General features: G+C 32.3%; 1 protein-coding gene across 1 annotated transcript in view; it reads left to right on the top strand.

Moving 5' to 3' along the window:
• The first annotated feature begins 19,662 nt into the window (after nucleotides 1-19,662).
• LOC126736863 (sonic hedgehog protein) overlaps nucleotides 19,663-23,876 on the top strand; it is a 58,238-nt gene continuing 54,024 nt past the window's right edge. Inside the window, exon 1 of the mRNA XM_050441473.1 lies at nucleotides 19,663-19,852. The gene's annotated coding sequence lies outside the window, so the exon portion shown is untranslated. The remainder of the gene's footprint in view (nucleotides 19,853-23,876) is intronic.

Raw genomic sequence — 23,876 nt, 5'->3', positions numbered from 1 at the left:
ACATAGTGTGACAGACTAGCATCCAGCACTAGTCAGTCTCTGAACTTTTACCAACACAGTCCAACCAAGTCCTACTCAAATCTAAATTTTGGCGTGGACGAGCGCATTCCAATCGTTTCCAACGACCAATGCCAACGTCACATGTGCTTGGAACGAGGGACTTGGCGTTGGAAACTCGGTCTGTACGCGGCTCTATATGAAAATTTTTATTTAAAAATAGCCTTACAGGAAATGCATAATGCTTAATGGCAGTAACTAATTGGCTCAATAGTTTTTTCCAGTAACTCAAGGTACATTTCCTTTGTTAAATTTCCAAGTAAAAAATATGGCCCAATAATGCGGTTGCCGAAAATTGCAGCCCATACATTATTGGGCATGTAGTTCCCTAAATAATCTAGGATTGAAATCTCACCAATATCTGGAATTATGCCTGTTCACAATACCGTTAAGGGAAAAAGCTGCATACATCAGAAAAACAAACATTAAAAATAAATTCTGGGTTGCCAAGATTCGTTTACTCATAGTTTCGCAAAACTGTAAATGACGGTCATTACCAAGTCCCTGCACTAGTTTGTAGAGAAAATGAAATGAAAATGAATAAAATGAATGAAATGAATAATTATATATACAATACACCAATGCATGTTGACTCCAAGAATCTATGCTTTGACTAAATTAACAAACACCTAATCTAAACTACGACATTATTTTAAATCTATAAAGGTAATTTTTACAAGCGAAGTTCTAGTAGGCTAATGGTAGATTTTATCCCGTTAGATTTTTATAAACATAAAGTAGCCAATTCTATTAAAAACAAGTTAGACTTTTTCTTCTTTTTCCATTCAAGATGACATAATTACAACCATTTTAACATTTACTTTGTTAGCAATATGAGCTCCAAGCTTCAGTTATATACCAAATGGCTCTGGATAACAAAAAAAACTCATTAACTTTTGCACAAAAAAACATGAAATTTGATATGTGGGTATGTTATATAAATCCTTATTTTTTGATGCATTGATTTGCTTCTGTTACTTCTTGTTTAACGAAAAAATTCTCCAATTTGGTAATTTTAAGGGAGAAACTCGTATATTTGTATATATTTTGATATAAATTGACATTCTGAAAACAATTATCTTTACTTATAATGCCAAAAAAATTGATATTTAAATTTCGAAAAAAAAAGTGAAAAAAAAGTTAAAAATGTTAAATTTTTGTTAAGAACCATAAGAAAAATTATGTTGAAGCTGTTTTTTATGTGTCCCATTATATTTGTTTTCAAATATTTTTTTATCTTATATTTTTTAGCACATTTGCAGTATCTTTTTAGCACCGAAAACTTAAAAACAAAAATGACGAGAATTAAAAAAAATGATGGATAAAGCTTTTCGAACTTTGCATTCGGTCGTTCGTCTGCAAATATGACTATTAACAATGAAATAGTGTGTTCGTATTTAGTGTTAACTGAATAAAATAATATATTTAAATATTGTACCAAAAATCTCGAAAAGTAGACTTTTTCAATTTGTTTTTAGTATACTAAAATTATTTACTTATAAATTATATAAAAAATAATAAAGTAATGTAGCTCAAGAAAATAATTAAAGCTAAAAAAAGAAATTAGAACAAAGTAGAAAAAGCTGGTGGAACCTAATAAGAGATTTACTTTGTACCCTACTAAAAGAGTAAACTAGATAGGCAAAAAATCAGCTTAATTCGGTTTCCTGGATATCTACGGAAATAACACAATATTTAAAGTTTATTAAACATATTTAAGTCAGATATAAAAAAAATAATTCTCCAGAGATTAACAGATATTACAAAATTAAAGTTACATTAAATAAATCTACGTCCACGATTTTTTTAAAAGTTTTTATTATATTTGTGTTGTTCATGTACACTAATATAAATGTCCATTGTGTTTCTATGTGTTTTAATTTTATGATGTTAACAAATCTCGTTTTATAATTGTAAGTACCTAACATAATTTGTATCACCAGAAAACCGTTGTATTTTCTATTATATTTGTTATATTAATATTATATTATTATAGTTGTAATGTCTTCTTTTTACTTTAGTCCTTGGCCTGATGATGTGACATGTGGAAGTCACGAAACTGGTAGCCTATAAATAGGAATTTTCTGGATAATTAAGACTTTTTTTGACCCCTTCTGGTGCCCTAAAGAACTTCTTCATCTATCACTATAATTTTATTTAGGAATCTTCATTAACTTTATCTTGCAACCAGTAAGAAAATTCTGAGCGTTTCTTAGCATCGCCAGGTCTTAGTGTTTGACTAATATGAATTTTGTAAGGTTTATATCTACGATTATGTAAAATTCTCCAAACTTCTGGAAATATCCATTAATATAAAATATTTAAATAAGTGCGATACATCATTGGCTTAGAAACATAAGAGGCTCTTAAAATCCGTAATAAAAATCCAGGGCCGTATTAAAAAAAAACAAACTTGATGATACCTTGTGAGAATCCCCGCGCAATCATCCTTACTAGGAACGTGCGGTGCTTTCTCCTCTCAGGTCTCTATACAAGGGACTTAGTAGCCGTCAAACTGTCAATGGACACGGGAAAGGATCTGGTAGTCTGCTCTGCCTACTTTCCCATCGAAATTGAATCACCCCCCCCCCCCCCCGGCCGTCACTGCGGCGGTCAAATACAGTGAAGACTTGGGTCTCCCGCTTCTCATGGGCTGCGATTCGAATTCACATCACGGCCTTTGGGGATGCGGAGATGAGAACCCAAGGGGCCGCTCTCTGGTTGACTTCATGTGCTCAAATGGCCTAGAACTACTCAACCGAGGCAGTGCCCTAACTTTCTACTGCAATAGGGGTCAATCACTTATTGACCTTACTATCTGTTCACCTAGTACTGTGAACCTTTTCAGCTCATGGAGAGTGTCCCTCGAGGTCACAATGTCGGACCACAGGCACATTCTTTTTGAATTAAAAACGCAGGCTCGGTGCGATATCCCAGCCTACAGAAACCCAAGGTGCACTGACTGGGACCACTTTCGAGAGGAACTAGTCGGTGGTCTTGCGGACATGCCAGCAAGGTACACACTTCCGGCCGACACTGAGATCGGGACTGTCAACCTGACTCGTGCGATAGTCGCGGCATTCGAGGGCAGCTGTCCCCTCAGACGGAGACCCGCCAATGCCAAGAATGCCTGGTGGAACGGGAACACGGAAAAGCGCCGTGACACTACGCGTCGGCTCCTTCGCACGGCTGAGCGCACTAAGCTTGCCACTGACTGGGATGCGTTCCACGCAGCTCAAAGGCAATACAAAAAGACACTCAGGGACTCCAAAAGACAGTGCTGGAGGTGGTTCTGCGATGACGTTGAAAACACACCATCCACAGCACGACTGTGCAAAGTACTGTCCAAGGAACCTGGAACTAAATTGGGTCGCTGTCACTTCCAGATGGCGGCTTTACTACCAATGACTGGGAGTCACTGGAGGTCATGCTGCGGTCACCCACTTCTCAGACTCCAACTCTCATCTCTCTCTCTCATCTCGCGATTCTCCTAGCTGTTCTCGGGCTCCGATTTGCTTATAGTTCAAGACTGCTAGAAGAACAATTACCTACGAGAGTGTGAAATGGGCAATCAAGACATTCCCCTCCCCCCTTCAAATCTCCGGGCATGGATGGATTATATCAATGCCTTTTGCAAAACGGGTTAGAAGTACTAACCCCACACATAGTCAGACTATTCAGGTCGTCCCTTGCTCAGGGCTACGTCCCAAAGTTATGGAGTCAAGTGAAAGTCGTCTTCATTCCGAAACCCGGAAAAAGCGATTTTACAAATCACAAATCGTACCGACCTATCAGCCTTACCAGCTTTATGCTGAAGGCGTTGGAGAGGCTGATTGATCGATATCTTAAGGAAAGCATCCCGGTCAACAAACCACTGCATGTGCATCAATACGCCTATCAAGCGGGCAAATCCACGGACCTGGCCCTACACCACCTCTTTAGGAAGGTGGAGGGTGATCTGGGTAGTGGCAAGGCCTGTCTGTGTGCGTTTCTAGACATTGAAGGGGCCTTCGACAACACCCCTTTTGCATTAGTCTGCCAAGCACTCGAGAGCCGCGGCTCAGAACCCTGTTTGGTTAGCTGGATAGAGGCGAGGCTCTCGAAATGTCATGTATCTGCCCAGCTCAACAACGAGATTGTCGAAAGGTTGGCGGCTAGGGGCTGCGGCGCAGGGAGGAGTATTGTCCCCTACCTTGTGGTGCCTTGTGGTCGACAGCATGATAGATCTTTTAAACAATGCTGGCCTATACACACAGGCCTACGCTGATGATCTGGTAATCTTTTGCCCAGGGAAAGACGCCGTCTCAATGCAGGGCCCTATGATGAGAGCCCTGCGTATGGTGGACATATGGTGCCTCTCGGGGGGTCTCAGGATTAACCCCAAAAAAGCAGAGCTCCTACTATTCACGAGGAGACGTAACTTTGGCACGTTCCCTGTTATATCTCTAGGTGGCGTGCAGCTGCATTACTCCAGGACAGTTCGATTTCTGGGAATCAAGTTGGATCCCAAACTCTCCTGGCACGATTATGCAGACACCAGAATAAAGAAGGCCACCTGCGCGCTATGGGCCTGCAGGCGGGCTTTCGGCAATACCTGGGGTCTGTCTTCTAAGATCCTCCACTGGATCTACTCGCGCATTGTGAGACCTCTTCTCACATACGGGGCTATCGTTTGGTGGCCATGTACGGAGAAAGCGAAAATTTGTGCTCAACTGGACAGAGTCCAACGTCTTGCATGTCTCAGCATAACGGGTTCCATGCGGACGGCGCAAACTAGAGCGCTTGAGACTCTGCTGAGCCTTCCGCCTCTGGACCTCGTTGTGCAATTCGAGGCAATGAGGACTGCGTACAGGCTATACGTCCTCGGCGAACTACGTCTCTCTACGTCCTCTACGAACTGGCGAGATCAGTCACGCAAAAATTTGGTCACGGGCCATACAGGAATGTCCTCTCCTTCTGATGGGCAGTGACTGCAAGGCTCCAGTGATGTGTGGACTGCGAGGGATTCGTGACGCACATTGCAGACAGAGAGGAGTGGCAGCATTCCAACAGACCTGCATTGTTAAATAGGGGGACCATCTGGTACACAGATGGCTCCAGAATGAATAACAGAGCTGGATCAGGGCTTATTGGTGGGATCCCACATACCAGTAGGGCATACTCGCTGGGGGAGCATGCCACTGTCTTCCAGGCCGAAGTATTCGCTGTATTAAAATGCGGACAGAAAATCCTAAGCTGCGGACACCGCAATACAGTCGTATCAATATGCTCGGACAGCAGAGCTTCCATTAAGGCTATCACGGCCGCAAAGGTAAGTTCCTTGGCAGCCCACTGTTTCGTCAAAAATTTAAAAAAAAAATTCAAACTTGATGATCACACCTCAGATACGAAACGCGGGTTGAAAATTTGACGACACCATTTTGAAAAATAAAGAAAGTAACAATGAGAATGAATAATTTATTTTGTTATGTCTATTCAAATAGAGGCGTAAAAAAATTAAAATGAAATCGCAAATATTCGATTTTTTCCAAATATTCTAAATTTTTGAAATTTCAAAAGAGCGTTTTAATGAGCACTAAATTGCGCAACTTTGCCTCAATTTAACCGACCTCGTATCTCTTCTAGTTTACGAGATCCCAATGGTGGGGCTCAAATTTGGACACCCTGTATATTAAAATGCAATTCATGTTTTTTTATTTCATTGTCGTACCCGGTATGTTATATTCCAGACAAAAAAGCGCTGACAAATTGGCTGACCATAACAGAAAGCAGATTTACGATGTTTTCGGAAAGTTTTCCGTTCTTTGTCCGAGTGGTACGTGTTAATGAATGACGAGAAAAGTACGATGTTGTTATTTTTAGTTAACGCGTTACCGACAGGCCTTTTGCCATCGGGAAAAAACAAAGCGGCACTCTGTTTTACTGAGCAGTTAACGGGGTGGCCTCTATTCACCAAGAATTTATAACAATACCACTAACTGCCTGAGCAAATATAATCTACTATGCACCAGGGCAGCTCGACCGTGTCGTGAAGGACTTGAGTCAATAAAGGTGGGATATGGGGTTTCAGAAATGCTATTTCTATGTAAAAAAACAGTCCGAAATATGCATTATATAAATATTCAGATTAATACGCTTAGTTTCAATTAGCCAATTACATAAAAAAGTTAATAAAGGGAAAATTAAAAAATCAACAGTAAATCTGTTAAGTGATCTAAAATTGCGTAAATAAATATTTTTCTAGTAGTATATATAATATACATGCTTTTTTGATGTACCCGTTTTTTTTTTTCGGTACTTAAATATATAATAAAAATATATAATAATATTATATAAAATAAGACCGTCAGCATAAAGGTGGCTTAACGCCAGTAACATTACGAAATAATACATTACTTCACTATGGTATAAGTTACCACATCACAAAATTTATAATGTTTATGCATGTATGTGTACCATTTCTCTAATATAGTAGAATTTAGATTTAAATAAAATTAGATTTTTCCGTATTTTGTGCTTGTTTCAAAAAAAATTATATTATTCACTTGATGAATTGAAGCTAGACTAAAAGTTAGAATATGTTTAGTAAAAACATACTTAGTTGGTTTTCTATAAGTAATTAGCTCAGATAAATTTTTCTTTTTTTCTTTTTTTATTACTTATTATCTTACCATTAGAATATAATAGTTTTAATTCCTAACAAAAATCAATATCGCCATTTGAATATATATATATATATATTCAGTTATATATATATATATATATATATATATATATATATATATATATATATATATATATATATATTCAGAATTATCAGATATTTTGAATTATAAATAAAGATATTATATATTTATATATATATAGAAAGTTAGAAATTTTTTTTATGAAATCATAGCCGTCCAACCTTAGCTATGCCTGTGTCTGTAAAAAATTAATACTTGGTTATCTTAATTACATTAAACGGGTTCTTTTCCTGTTTAATGTGATTAAGGATAGCTTATGATAATCACTTTTTCTTTCTATCATTTTAGAAGAACTGCATAGAATTTTGCGACTCTGGCCATACATTGAATCTGAATACATTCTCAATTTATTATACATTTTTTAAATTATAACTGACTAATTTTATAGTAGAAGCTATTATCCTATTCCACATAATGGTAAAAACTCATTCTGTCCCCATATTAGGGATTCCTTGGCAGTAGGTTTGTAATTGTCTGTTATAATTACAAATACTTATTTTTCGAAAAGATAAAAAATATTGATTGTTCGTGTTTCTATCATGGCATTGGTTCAAACTTATAACCAGTATTTCTTAAATTTTTTTTAATAAGAGCCTTATTAAATTCTAGATTATAACCAAGCTTCCTTTTTATATTGTTATTTTTTTTATTTATTTTTTTTTCTTTCGTTTTTTTTTTCAATTTTAGCTTATACAGATATTATGTCAGATAAAATTTGATTAAATTTTATACGGTTCACAATGATAATTTGGTTTCCATTATGAACATATAAATATGTTTGTATACATATTTTGAAGCGAAACATTTATTCCTTTGAATAACATAACTATTACATCTTAAAAGAATGTGTTCGAGATCTTACAAAAATCGTCATTGTACTTAATATAAAGATTAAAAATATCTTAGTCGTGAAAAGAAACCAAAAAATTTTTTGTTAATCTCCTCACAGAATCCTAATAATTTGCTTTTAATAATAATGAGAAATTATCTCTTTTTTCAGATTCGTTACCATTTAACTGTCAGCCAATTTTTACTTTTTCCCAAAAAAATCTTGTTAAGCCTGTTAAAATTTATAATCAATAATTTGCCGTTCATCGTAGACTATTTTGCCGTTTTATCTACTATTTCTCTATTATATATTGCATTATATTTATATGAGCTATCCAAACCAACTTTCTTAGTTTATTCTCTAATTTTCTAAAGAGTAACAGAAATTTGATAGATATTACTTACTATTTTATCGTTTATAGATATTTTAACTGAAAATATTAATATTTTAGTAGGGCCACTTTTGCAATTATAAAATATTAAAATTCACACCTTCTGAATATCACATAGTTGAGCTGAATAAATATATGTGCAATCTGATAATTTAATTTTGTTGATACATATAATCTTTATTTCTATGATGCACAAGTTTTATATAATTTAAGTATTAACATTCTTTTAAATATGTTCTTATACTGTATAAATGAACCAAACGTTGACCAATCAGCTAAATAATTTTCCGGAACTCTAAATTAATAGTAAAGAAATTCCTATATAGAAACAATTACTGAACAATCTGAGTATTCTAATACAATTACCATCCAATCAAATTCTATAAATTACACGTTTTAAAAATGTGTGGTAATAAAATATACCCTTACAACAGTAAATCAAACATTCAAACATAACAATTTTATTTCTGGAGCAGATTTTTTTTTTGGAAGGAATTTGATAGCTAAGATGATCCAATTTTAAAAAATTACCTTGTTAGAACTGTCAGAATGAAATTAATTGATCGGGTACGAATATTAGTATGGAAATATAATCCTAAGCAGTAGCTTAGGATTATGATTGAACAAGACTTGCTTGTAGCTATTCTAAATAAAAATCAATAGCCACTAGATTTTGCTAAAAGTCTACAAGTATTGCGTAGTGCTTATTTAGCTTAAAAAATTAACAATTTTAATGAGGCTCTTATATTAGCTCAAACAAAACTTATTTATCAGACATTTATAGGCAATATGACACTATATTTTTAAAAACGTTTATAAAAGGAATTAACAACCCCTTACAAAGTATTATTAGATTAAACAATATAAATTGCATTGAAACTGCAATGAAAATAATATCGCAAGAAGAAAACTGTCATTATACTTACCAATTAATTTATATAAACCATTTCGCCAGGAAATCATAACACACAACCAACACCAATGCAAAAATCACCAGAATATTAAGGTAATAATATAGAGGGTGTTTTATTCAAATTACCGAAGTTGACATCTCTTTCCGGCGTAGCTGGTAGTGCCAAAACTGTCAAAATATTTTATTTGATCATCCAACGATTTTACCACGTTCCTTTTTTAATTTTTTTCTGATCCTAGTACATCTTAATACATTTTATATTGATCTAGCATATTAGCTTATAATAGCTTCACTTGCTTAATTCTAGGAACCACAGAAGAGAAAAGGACCTTCAGGCGCAAAACTTCTGAAGCAAAAACGAGTTAGAATCCTAGAACAGGAGAAGATGGCTGGCAAAATAAAAGATTTCTTGGCGAAAACTCCAGGTTCTAATTCAGAAACAGAAACTTTAGAAAGTCGATGTTCTGAAGCGGTCGCTGCATCACCTGTTCTTGCACTTGAACCATCAACGAGTACATCAACTTTCAGTGAAAACGTAGAATCGGTCAAACCCACCGACTCAACAATAGAGTCTACAAATGAAGATGAAACCGAAGCCTTGACTAAAATGGGCCCTGAGATGACAAGTACCATTCTTCTATCAGAGGATTCTGGTATGAGGCCTAAAACCATTAACAACGAGGAAGCCAGAAGGTTGGTTGAGCAAGGACCTCCTTTGATAGGACGCAATTATCATTTTCCTGCAAATCAAGACAAAAGAAATTTTTCGAGTATCTACTTTATCAGAAAACTGGAGAATGGTGAAACAACAGAGAGAATTTGGCTTATTTATAAAGTTTCAAAAAACTCTAATTTTGCTTTTGTTGTAAGGTTTTCGGTAAAACTATCAATACTTTTTTTTGATTGAAATGGTTTTTCTGATTGGCAACACTTATCGTTGGCTATAAAAAGACATGAAACATTTATTGTACATAATGTTCATATGAATACGTGGATGAGTTTGAAAAAAATGTTAAAATTATCTATTATTATAAACGATCATCATCTACGGGTTTAAGAAACCCAAAAAAATATTGGCATGATTTTCTGGAAAGAATTCTTGCAGTCGTAAAATGTTTATCCCAACAATGTCTAGCATTTCAAGGTTCGTATAAAATACTTTTTCAACCTGATAACGGAAATTTTCTTAAGGCTGCCAAGATGATTTCCTAATTTGACTCTGTGATGAGAGAACATCTTAGTAGAGTGCAGAAATCCCAAGAAAATTCTTAAAAAAAAACTCATTATTTAGGATATCAAATTCAAAACGAAATTATATAATTAATGTCTTCTAAAGTAAAAAATATTATTTTAAATATGGTACGCAATTCCAAATATTAATCATTAATTATGGACTGTACCTCAGATATAATAAGTCACATAGAACAAATAAGCCTGGTTTTGCGTTATATGGTGTTAAATCAAGATTGTAAAAATGTTCAGATTCAAGAGAGTTTTTTAGCTTTTAGCCCAATATTCGATTCTAGAGGAAAAGGACTATTACTGGACGTTAATCGTAGAGCTTTTTTTGATACTGCTAAAGTATCAAATTAAACAGTAAACTTTTTTAATATAGTACAAGAACTCTACGTTTTTTTCTCTTCCTCCACAAAAAGATGGGATATTATTAAAAAAAATGTACCTGCATTAAATCTAAAACCTCTAAATAATACTAGATGGTCCTTTTGGGTAGATGCCCTAAAGCCATTAAAATTTAATTTAATTAAAATTTGTGAGAGTCTTCTAGAAATAGCGGATAACGATCCTTTTAACATAGAAAGTAGGCATAAAGCAAGTTCTTTACTATTAAATATTCAAACATTTAAATTTATTTGTAGTGTAATTATTTGGTATGATATTTTATTTCAAATTAATATTGTAAGCAAAATGATGCAAAGTGTAACAATTGATCCTAAAGTATGTTAAAATTATTTAAAGAATTAAGTCGATCTTTTCAAACAATATAGAAATGATAATTTCTTTGAGGAAATAATTGCACAAGCGGCAAAATTAGCCGCCGAGAAGCTTACTGATGCGGTAAAGATGGAGGCTGATATTAAGGCAGATGTTTTGTTTAATGAGATTAAAGCTTTAAAGTTATTTTCAATTCCTCATTCTTAAAATCCTCTGGATATATTGTGATATATATTTAAACACAATTTAACCTCAGCTCTGCCAAATGTTACAATTTTCTTAAGAATACTCTTAACTTTACCAGTATCTGCGGCATCTGGGTAGAGGTCATTTTCAAAATTAAAAATAATAAAAAAATTTCTTCGATCAACTATGCACCACGAGAGACAATCTGGGCTAGCAATATTAGCTATAGAGCAGGAGATGGTTGACAAAATCGATTCTGATGATGTTATAAAAGAATTTGCTGCCGAATTTAAATCAAGAAAAACACCTATATTTAACATTTAACCTAATAAAAGTTCTAGTTTTAAGTGACGGATTACAGATGTTTTTTTTGTTATTAATTAATAATTGATTGAAAAATATATTTTTTTTATAACTGGAAAATAAATGTAGAATTTGTAAAAGCAAAATATCAAAATAAGTGTAAAAAAGAGCGTGGCACCCCAAAAAAATTTCAGGCGCATAGTCCTGCGGCGCTCCACCTACCTAATATATCTCGAGGCGACATTGATAGGGCGCCAAAAACAAGTCCCGCACGCGGGCACCGCTCTTAAACGATTTTCACTGTTGCTTATAATTAGTTTTATCTAGCTCTAAGAATATTATCAAATTTGTAACATCTAATGTTCTTGGTAACTTGGAAACTCTAGTTTTCGTAAATAATCATGGTGATGCAATACATTAACGCAGAATATGCTGATATAATATTGGTATTGGGGTCGAGAAAGTGTTTTTCAAAAGGTTTGTAAATCATCGTATTTTTATAGCATTTTTTACGTCTCTCTAAAGTCGAAATAGATATTTTAGAACGTGTTGATGAACATCCAGAGATCAGATTCAGGAGACCTCAAAGTGTCCAAAGATATTGTGCATAATATGCTTCTGCAGATGAAAATAATTGTTAATTATTCCAGCTACCAATTTTCAAATTCTTCTAATAATTCTTCCATAAAATTAACTGCCGAAATTTATTTGTATCTACGCTGCCAGATTTGCTAGAAGGTTTACTTTAAAAGCGTGAGATATACAATTTATGCACAATGAAGCTTTACTACATTATGCATGAAAAATAGAGGTAATGCCTTTCTCTACTTTCTCCAGAGTTAAATTTATAGGATTATTTTTTATGGGGGCGTTTTAAAACTCTGGTTTATAAGATAACTTCAGAACTGTGGCAACGTCTTTGAAATTTCATTTTGATTTAGCGTTTTTTTTGTCAAAAAATAATACGTATTAAGTAATAACAGGCAAATTTTGTTATCACCATTAGATAAATCATTGATCTCCTGATCGATAGCATCTTCTCCCTTCCATATTTTATAGCACATATTAAAAAAATCAGTCTATATGCCTATTGACATGCATCACAACTCTGACATGGTTTTTTGTCCCATAAAGGTATGCTAAATATCTAATTACTAGTATTTATGAAGAAAAGCTCGCTAAGGCGTTTGACATAAGAAAATTATGTCAAAGCTTTGAAATATACTGATCAGCATATAGAATTGGAAATTAGGTTAGCAGAAAATATTACCAGATGATTGGCAAAAACTTAAAGTTGTCAACACTTTTTTAACATTCTATTTATAAATGATTGTCAAACAAAATTTATTCCTGTTGATTATTATAAACTTTGATATCGTGGTTCTTAGAAAGGCACCTTAATGAAGTTGTTTAAAAAAATGTAATAAATGTTTTTCTTGAATAAAAAAGCTAATAATTCGAAACAATTAATTTAAAACGTTATAAGTAAACATATACAATATATTGCCAATAGAAATCAAAACAATCGAAAGTTTGTAAGGTTTTGTAAAAGAGCTTGTAAAAATCCTTTAATTGGAAATTTAGTATAATAAACCACTTATTTCTTAAAAAAATGTCATGATGGTTTGTCTAATTTGTGTCTCGTCTTTGTTTGTATAATATACATATATAATATATGTATATTATGTATATATATGTATATATGTTTATATAATATACAGGTTCAACTTCGGCTCCATGACGTCTGGTATACTCGCCGGTACAACAAATCGTGGACTCGCTACAACAACCCTGAATTGTTTCTTATCACATCACACTGAATCCTGATTCTCTGTAAAGGTTCCTCCCGAGTATCAACAGGAGTTGAATACACCAAGGTTTTGAGGTGACCCCATAGGTAAAAATCCAATGGCGTTAGATGAGGAGACTGAGGAGGCCAGACAATGTATCCTTCTCTACCTATGCAACGGTTTGGAAAAACGTTATTTAGGTGGTTCCTTACATCAACGCTGAAATGAGGGCTCCATCATGCACAAAATACATGTTTTGGCGGATCGCAAATGGCAAATGCTCTACCATATCCCGAAGATTGTTCTGAAGGAAATCAATATAAAGTTCTTCATTTGGTCATGATGAATCAAAAAATTGCTATGATTCCGGTCCAGATATTAATTAAACAGCGGCATGGGGATTTTCATCAGCCCATATATGCGAGTCCACAAAACCATTTTTGGTAAGCCCTGCTTCACCGCCAAAAAAATAATGCTAATAAAGCTTGGATTAGTTCGCTGCTGATCTAATAGCCAGTTTGTAAACTGTATTCTACGAGCAAAATCTTTAAGAGTTGGTTCATGCACTTGTCGTAGATGATATGGGTATAACAGCTATTCTTGAAGTACTTTATGTATTATTGTTTTTAGTGTATTAAGCTGAGCGCCTAATTTTCGAATACTCGTCGCTATTTTCCTGCAATTGTAGCATATGTACTGTGCTTTTCTGATCAGCATCAGTAATTTTAATTTCAAAACTTTCTAAAATTATTATAATATCCCCATAAGTTAAATCGCCTACCAGTTTTCCCTAGACGTTAGTCAATTCGTTGAAATGTCTTAATTTGGAATAGTGCGATTAGGAAATCTTATCTTTCTTCATACAACTTTTTTGCTTCCAACGCATGGCATACATAAAATGCATATCTGCATACTAAATAAACGTAAATTCCATATTTCAACTTAATTCAAATTAAATTCACCAAGAAATCCAAAAATCAATAAATTATTTTCGAAATAAAGAATTAATGTATTTACAACGTGAAAGATGGCAAGGTTTGAAATATAGGTATTTGTTTATTGGAAACCATAGAAACATTTGCAAGAATGGTGCGTTTAGAAAAACAAAAAAATGCCGATAAAAAGATGCAAAAACATTTTCCGTTTACATTCTTTTTCAGGTTGTTTTTTTAAGAACCACACTGAATTTTTAAAACTATGTACATGTTCAGATTAAACAACTTAAAATGGAACTTCTCTGTTGTTTGAGTAACCGTCACATCACTGGAAAAAAGAACATATCATGGTTCCTTTTATTTAAAATAAAACAGTGATTCCTTTTTTTTTTCCAAAACGGTTCATTTTGTCGATATTGAAAAAAAGTGCCTTTTTTTATGGTTTAAGGTTTAAGCTATCTATATTTATTATTTCAGATTCTTTATTATACACAAATTGTGTTACAAATTTAAGCATTATAATGTATAACCTAATCCACCCCTGGTCAAATAAACAAAACAAATGTATTTTAAGGACTCCATTTTAAGAGCTCCTTCATAGTGTTTATCACGTAAAATTTTTATTAAATTATACCAAGTACTTTAAAAGTTATTCAATAAAAAACTATTTTCAGTGGCGTCTTTAAGGGGCCGTATCTTCATAGGGAGGGCCTATAGGAAATTTTTGTAGACAAGTTCCACATAATTTTTTTATTTTCTACCTGCATTTTCTGGGTCATCCTATATAACCACTGTTGGATACTTAAAATAACCAAGCCCATTTTTAAATAAGTCTGAGTTCAATTAAATAAATAAAGATTTAGTTAAACAGAAATAAAAATAAATATAAGATTATTGAGAAAAAATAATTAAGAGACTAAAACCCATACCAGGTTTTTAAAACCTCGCATTTTTAAGCGAATATAATATATATTCTTTATTCGCCATCCTTTTGACTAATAGTGATACAGATAATGTTTTTTGACAATGCTCATAACGTTAGCAAAACACCTGTTGAATCATTATTAAGTGTCTTCAGTTAAGTCTATTTATAAAAGTGTAAAAAGAAACAATTGTGTAATTAAATAAAAAGAAAAGTATTAAGCAAATATATGCATAGAGCTTTTTAAAGAAATGTTATTTCAAAGCGCATTCTTTTCTTTAACTAATCTTATATTAAATGTTATCGCTTTGATAAATTAATATACAAAATAATTACATTAGGTAACCATTTTTCTTGTAACACTTCAGCCTATTAAATTCGCTTGAAACAATATTTTTAAGTTCATTTTTAGACTTACAACAAATAATCTTTGCTTTCGATTGCATAGGTAAATACCGCGAGCGGATGATTGATTAACACTTGTTAAAAACAGTATATTTATATAATTCCTGTAAATATTGTTTTGGATAGAGCAGTAGCGGAGGTTCCAGTAGTATTTAAACATATGCAGAATCGTTTAAAATGGCATATAAATACAAGGTTTTCCAATTCCAATAATATTTTGCTTTATTCATATATTAAATTATTTCTTAGTTTTCGGCGAGATTTTTTTTTAAAACATTTTTCTTTACTATATATTTTCTCTATTATAATATTTTTTATTTTTAAAGACTAATTTTACCAAATTATAGGCAAATTGGCGGTCAGCGAGTGGTCTTGAAAATCCTGAGGCTGATCCGAGCGGTACACCTCAGAAAATGACAAACCAATCTCAAGTCTAAAAAGGCGAGGTAAAAAATTATATAGCGCAGTTGCCAACAAAATTTGCCTATACATAACCCTAGCGATACAATAATTAATCATCAGAAATATAACTCACAAAATAGTGTTTATTCACACAGATTGCACATAGACAGTTCTTGCGCTATCTAGAATGCGTCTTAAAACGCGATTTGTTGCGATAAAACTAGAGCAGCAATGACTCTTGTGGAAGCTTCTATGAAAAACAAGGTAGGAACTATCAGGAGACACAATCCCAATGGAGGTAATCGGCCGCCGACCATGCCGAAGGTCACTGCCATTCACTGATTAGTCAAGAGATCCAAAGTTGACCGTGAAGAAATTTGTGAAATTTCTTAAACAGAAACATTTTAAAGTTCGTTGATGGTAGCAAGCTCCGCGATATATTCCCTGATCACCCGGCCGAGTCTGATACTACGTTGTTGAATGGAGCCTTTTAAAAAAGTTATGTTACCTATTTGAAATATGAGAGACGGATTCTTAACTGTTCTGTATTGAACACAAATATAGTTCTTTATTGGGAACCATACGAAAAATGGAAACTAATGACCACTTGTCTTGGCCCTCTTGTTCCCCAGATCTTATGTCTTGGTTTTTTTTATAAATTAATTTTGCCTTATCAGAAATAGTCTTTTAAATATACGAAACTTACATCTTACATCTTCAATGATGAAAATCCTAATGCAGGGTTGGTATGTAGCCATCAGAAATTTTTCTATTTTAATATCTGGACTAAAGTAATTGTCAATTATGTTCAGATCGCACGTCTTTCCTGTGCGATTTAATAAGCACTTGTCTTATGCTTCTTGATTTCTAGTTATTATATGTGTCTTGGTTTTTTCTATGAGGTCATTTGAAAAAAAACGGTGTACGGACCCCAGAAACCACCTCTACTTCTTATTAGAAAAATAAAATATTTAAAATTATATTAAAAGCCTTTGCATATCTCTTCTCAAAAATAATGTTATATATCTTTGGATTTTGAATATTACTGCTATTTTTTATCATTTTAGTTTGGTTCAATGAAGAAACTAATTTTCTATTGCATTAATTTATAAAATAAAATCACTAAATTTTCATTTGTCGTATTAAGTCATTTTCCGTAACTTAAGTTTTTTTGCTTTTTTAGAACATCTATATCATAGACTAAACGCAAATGATTGATTTTATGTAATCCTCAGAGCCTTTGAATTTATCTTTGTTTCTTCGTGTAAATGAACTTTTTTATCATTTTCCTATCATATATTTAGAAATTTTCCTTTACTGTACTAGTACTACGTAATTTTATGTATTTGAATGCTTATAAGCCTTTTACAGTCGCTGTCTAACATTAATATTATGAACATCGTACCTAAATGTGATTTTATTATACACATATACATGATGTCTTTTTAATAATTGTTTTATGAGAAAAAAACAGAGTTTTTTTACCAATTACGAAATATGGTCATATTTTCTTCTTATAGTCAGATTTATTGTATTTTTTTTGTTGAAGAATTCAAATAGATATACAATATAGTAAACTCTTCTTGTACAATTTCAATGTTTATATACAATGTACAATATACTGATTATGGTAAGCGAGTCAAACAAAGATAATTTAACATTATCTAGCCTTATTTTCGAAGTCTTTCCTCTTAGGGCTATCAAAATAAAACATCACGAGCCCTGGTCTACTAAAGGCTTACGTTTATCTGCAAAGAATATGCGCTTATTACTTTACTTAAAGACTTTCTCGAATACCATCTTCAATTATAGGTATGTGATACTTTACAGTAAAAATTCTTACAGAATATAAGAGCTGCCAAAGTCAAGTCGTTGACTTACAATTAGCCTTGCAAGTCAAGTGCAAGGCCTATTGTAAATTAATTAAGAAATAAGGCTACTTCTTCTGGCCCAATTCATACATCACCTAAGTGCCTTAAAAATTATTTTGGAAATGTTACAAAAAACCTAATACATACCATAACTCCCACCCATGATCCTTCAGATGGAAATTTCTACAGTTTCTTTTTTACGCCCATACTAATAGCAGATCCTTATAGTATAATAAATAATATTAGAAACAAAACATCATCATCGGACAGATAGGCTTACCTTGAAAATGTTTTCAAATCTAGCAGAATGCACCTTAAACCATATGGCGAATTTAATTAATAAGTCATGTTAAAATGGATCTTTTCCTAACTACGTGAAAATGGCAATTATTAATTCATTGCATGAAGAAAGTGATAGAGGTCAAGTTTTAAATTATCACTCTAATTGCACTCTTTCTCACGTTGTCCAAGATTATTAAAATATTGATAAAAAAAACTTTTTGCTTTTCTGTTTGAATATAAAATTTTTACTTTTCATCAATTTCTAGGGTTACAGATGCATCAACAATGCTGTTTTTGCCATTTTTGTAAAATATACTCGTGTAAGTTGCAGCACTACGGGTTTAGAAGAAAAGCTCTCAAATATTTTAAGTTATATCCAATAACAGAAGTCAGCTTGTAAGGTTTAATATAACGACATCTTCATGTAAACCAATAGAATATGGAATATCTCAAGGTTTAGTGCTAGGCCCTATTTTGTGCCTATTCTTTATAAATGACATTGCTAATATGGGCATCAGTAGTAAAAGTCTCTTTGCAGACGATCCAAGATTTACTTGAATCGACTCGGTTATTAAACAACTTCAAAAAACCGTATCAAATTACTTAATTACCATTAAATCTAGGTGCAATTGAAATCTTCTGTGCCTTAACGTTTCTTAAAATAAATTTTATCATTTTCATTGAAACTAAGTAGTAGGACTAACTTATTGATATTTGAAGCAATATTATGTATCAGCAATTCCACAAATCCCTCACAGTTACCCATATAGTAACAGAGAGCATAATTTTTAACTTTCAACCGCACAGTCTATTACAATTTACAATACAAAAAAATGCATTTTCAGTTAGTTTTATTTAAGTTACACCATTCAAACAAAGCAACAAAATTTTTTTAAGTCTACATAGTTATCTATCTTCAACAGGTCAAAAAATTTTAAATCGTTGACATACAAAAGACCTTTCAACCAGAAACCTGAAAAATCAGATGTTTGCCATCCTCGAAAGAACTCATTACATAAATAAACAAATTACTCAACTGTTCACAAATAAGCAAATTACTTAGTATAGATCAAGTCACGAAAGACATAGTGACTTTATTTAAAATAGATGAAAGTAGAGTTTTCAATTTTGAATTTATAATTAAAATACATTTGCTATTAGAGACATCTTACTTATTTCTCTACAGTTAATAAGTTCAGCTTTTTTACTATTTCAAATACATGTAGTTATGACAAATGAAATTTTGTTTGGTGAAAAATGCTTCCAGAGCTTATTTTTCTAGTAATTATGCAAGTCTACAACCAAGATAGAGCAAAATTGTTTTATTTACCAAAATTTTCAAGTTATAAAATGGCAGCCAAATAGTCCTTATTTAAATTTAACTAAATATTTTTCCATATGCTTTCCCGATGCTTTATGACCCTCTGACAGCACTTGTAATTTTATAAAACATTACAATAATATTTTTATAGATGATTCATTTTTCATTTTAATTTTCGGCCACAGCCTGGTAAATGTCTTAACTAAATGCCATTGAAAATAAAGGAACCGCCACTGAATTACCGTAAGATCAAACAGAGAATGGGCTCTAAATTCGTTTGTTTACCAAATTTTATCATTTTTTGATCCAATAATTTCAGTTTATCTTATATGTTGCAGGCTCGAGCTTATTTTAGTATTTAGGCGTAGCTCGTTCAGATATCACTATCTTAAAATCGTGCATCTCGTATTAATTTGTGATATAGCACTTTAGTTCAACAATTACACTCATATAGCGAATACAATAAGAGTAGTTTTATTTACAATAAAGTTAACGTGTAGAGATTTGTGGTACATAAAAACAAATTTTGGTTTCGTGGGACTTAAGGTAAGATTTTAAAAAACTTATATTGATTTAATAAACGGCTATAGAAGTGGTAGACTTTAATTTTTAATTATTTTTACTGTCTTTAAATCTATGTATCTGATGCTTCATTTGATTATTAAGAGAATCGTTAAAAATGACTATTAATATTTTATTGAATAGTCATTCAGTTATCCTATCTAAGAATACCAATATATTTTAAAATAAATAGAAAACTATATGATAATTTAAAATAAATGAATGTTTTTATTAGTAACAGTTATTTTTTAATTATTCATTTGACTTTAATGTACTTATAGAATGTCATTTTGAATAGCTAAGCCATTTTTAATGGTTTCGAAAAAAATATCTTCTAGGATAAGTTTTAACAAGTAGCTGTAATTGTTATTATTAGTTGCACAAGTAAGAAAAATTAAAATCACCTACAAGACACGGAAAAAAGAAGCCCGTCGCAGATTTCTTTTAGTCAAATATCGATATTTGTTAATAGCCATATTTATGACATATTTATACAAAGTTATCCTTATTTTTAATTAAAAATAGAAAAAGTAAATAAAACATGGCGTTTTTCATTTAAAATTGCCGTATTACAAAATATATTTGAATTATAAATGTATTTGACATAAACACTTATAAGATTATAAAAATTGGATATACTATATTCTTTAAAAATTAAATATTTATACGTATAATTATATAAGAATTGTATTTTATTGAAATGCTATGCAAAACAAAGAAAAACTTTTTATGTGGAAAATAAAATTACCATGCATTCAGAAAACCCATTAAAAAGTAAAATTAATAATAAAATAGAGTGATTAACTATGTCAAATTTTTATTTTAAGAAGATAAGATTCAACTCTCTCAACAATTCTATCAGAAACTAAATTAAATCCCTTATGAGCTGTAAAATACTTTTTAACAGCTTTAGAATACAGGTAAATAGAAAACTTCATACAACATAAGATTGCTGGTATAATAATAAGCAATAATAATAAGCTTTATTTTCAATAGGTTACAAACACCCAATTACAGGAAAATCAATTAAATATATAAATGTATAGGTACAAACGCCTGAACTGTATTAGATCCATGCAACTATACTATAAAAGAATTGCTTTAAAATAAAAAAGTAGTGAGTTTAAGAAAATAAATAATAAAAAATCAACACTAAATTAGGATAAGTATCAAAAGTTCATTTAAATCAAAAGAGCAGAAAAAAAATGAGTAAATAAATGTATTCAAACTAAGAACTAAATAACCTAGCCCCCACTGACCATACGCAGGTGACTTAAAATAAGTGCCAGATTGTCATAGTGAATATCACAAGCATCAGCAATAGTGTTAAAGTTTTGACACATAAAGTGAATAAGACTCTGCTACAGAATGTTGGACCTGGCTGTGTCCAAGTTAAAAGCTGGACATGTTTAGATCCTGGGCGTGGTATATGAAAGCAAATCCTTTGCAAAAGGGATGGGCAGTCAATTTTTTGGTTAAGTAAATTTAAAAAGAATTTCACGGAATGCATTTCTCTCCTGTTCGCAAGTGACCGTTCAGTATATCTAGAGAGCAGCAGGTTATGATCAAAGCCCCTTGGAGGATAGACTCGATCATCCTTAAATGCCAAACATTTAAGGAATAGCCGTTGGACTGATTCCATTCCAGGTGAATGTGCTGGTTGTAAATGGGAGACCAAATGAGGGAGCTGTAGTCCAGCCAAACGCATAGTAGAGAGTTTTGTCAGTGGCAGTGTTCGAAAAAAGCTTGCAATTTCTAATAATAAAGCCCAGCATCTGAGTAGCTCTAGATACAGTATCTTCGATGTGAGGGATAAAAGAACATTTTTGGTCAAAGGTGACTCCAAGATACTTAAAACAGGTAGACCTTACCAGAGACTTTCCATTGACTGAGTAATTAAAGACAACTGGACTTTTGATTCGAAAGTAGCTGGCCACATTAAACTTGGAAACATTAAGGTTAAGCCTGTTCAAAGTGCACCAATGGTGTATAGTATTGATGTTCTCTGCAGTTGACGAACTGTGCAGTTTGAGGAACTCCAGAGGTGGGTGAAAAACAAGCAGATCTAAAGCCTTCGACCATTACAAACTGAGAGCGGTCAACTAAATATGAGTTAAGGAGCTTTATCAAGTGACCGGCCGGAGAATCCAAACTCACGTTCAGGCTTATTTAATAGAATGAAGTGGTCAATCTAAGTCTGGTCAAAAGCCTTTTGAAAGTCTGTGTAGATAACATTGATTGGACCTCTATCATTAAGTACTTCACACACAAACTGAGAAAAGAATGCTAGGTTTGTAGTACATGCTCGACCAGAAACGAAGCCATGTTGATCGTTGGCCAGCATGGACTTAACCTTGGAAAAAATTAATTTATATAGAGCCAACTCGAATACCTTTGAGAACTTATACAGAATGGATATAGGGCGGTAATTCTCTATTGTTCTAGCATCGCCCTTTTTAAAGATAGGGAAACTTTGGCTTGCTTCCAGATATTGGGAAATATACCAGTCTTAAGGATCAGTTTAAAAATGTGGAGCAGAGGGTCTGTAAGTGCAACAGAGCAGTCCTTAGCTAAAAAACTAGGAATTAGATCTGGGCTAGAGGTCATTTTGCTTTTGAGACACTTGCTTGCCGTTATGTATATAATATGTAATATCTTATATTCCAAAGTTAACAATAGAAAAAGTGAGAATGCAGTTCTAATTAAATTCCTGTTCACTGCAGAATTTTAGTAGATGTAAGGTTTAATATCTGCAATATTTAGGTGTATATTTTTGACATAAATCTAAGAGAGCGTTATCTTTTTTTTTCTACATAAATTACGAATGTGAAACTTAGTGAAAATAGTTGTTTAAGTAACAAGTGTGTAAAATTATCCTTTTTTAATGTAAAATTAGTCGCATAAGTCGTAGGAAAATGAAACAATTCCCATGAATAAAAAAGGGGATTTTATAGTCTTGTAATATACTATAGGACAAAAGCACTAAAATGTTAATAGCGGGAGATTATTATGGACATTACTACTTTAATATGTTTTTGTGAATGTCCCAAATGTCCCAATTTATTATATATTGACGTGGAAATAAGAAACCAACACGTGAAACTCAATTTGCTTTGACTGAAGTTTATTAAAAATGTGTGTGAAATAGCGTTTGGTTGCCACCAAAATTAAGGCCGCAGCATAGTTGGGTTGCAAAAAAAATTAAATAACATCTTAAACTCTGAAATAAAAATTTGGGGCTGTTCATATAAGTTATTATTCGATTATATCTATTATAGGTATTAATCGATTTATAAGCATTCAAGACGCTTCAATGGGCCCAGATAAATATAAAAAAGATAAATAGGAAAGGTAGCCGACTTATTCTGCGCTCTCGATTTAGATTCATAGTTAAAGGCATGACAAATTTTACAAAATCAAATACAAAAAAACACGACAATAAACAACAAAAAAGACAAACTGTACTTGGTTCATGTTATCATTCATCATCGATCACGTATGCTTATCTAATATACTCCTCAATGAAAAAAAAAAACAAATTAAATGTTTAATTCATTCGTTGCCCATTTTTAGCTACTTTTATATAGATAGAAATGATGTGAGATAACTTTTGAACAGCACAATTAAAAGAGTCTTCTTGTGATGATAGTATTTTTAAAATTTGGAGTTTCAGTATTCTGGGGCTAACATTAAATTTTTTTCTAATACGGATCTAGTACTTATTTAGTACTTAATTTATTTAGTAACATATTACGTAGTTTATACAGGGTCTAAATTTGAAAACCCTTAATATTTTTCTTGCACTTTGAAAAAAATTTGAAAAATTAGAAAGATACTGTTAAAATCATTAAATAACAGGAAGAATATCTAGCTAAAAGAATTGATTATTTTACTTCGAAAAAAATACTTAATTTCTTATTTACGGAAAAGCAATTTCTACAATAAAACACATGGGATCTACTAACGCACTATCTTATAAGTATTTAAAAATATTGCTCAGTTTTCTATA

The sequence above is a fragment of the Anthonomus grandis genome, chromosome 5 (assembly GCF_022605725.1).
Source record: "Anthonomus grandis grandis chromosome 5, icAntGran1.3, whole genome shotgun sequence".
Taxonomy (NCBI): Eukaryota; Metazoa; Arthropoda; class Insecta; order Coleoptera; family Curculionidae; genus Anthonomus; species Anthonomus grandis.
Note: the sequence above shows the minus strand (reverse complement) of the source record. Positions and strands in the feature narration are given on the sequence as shown.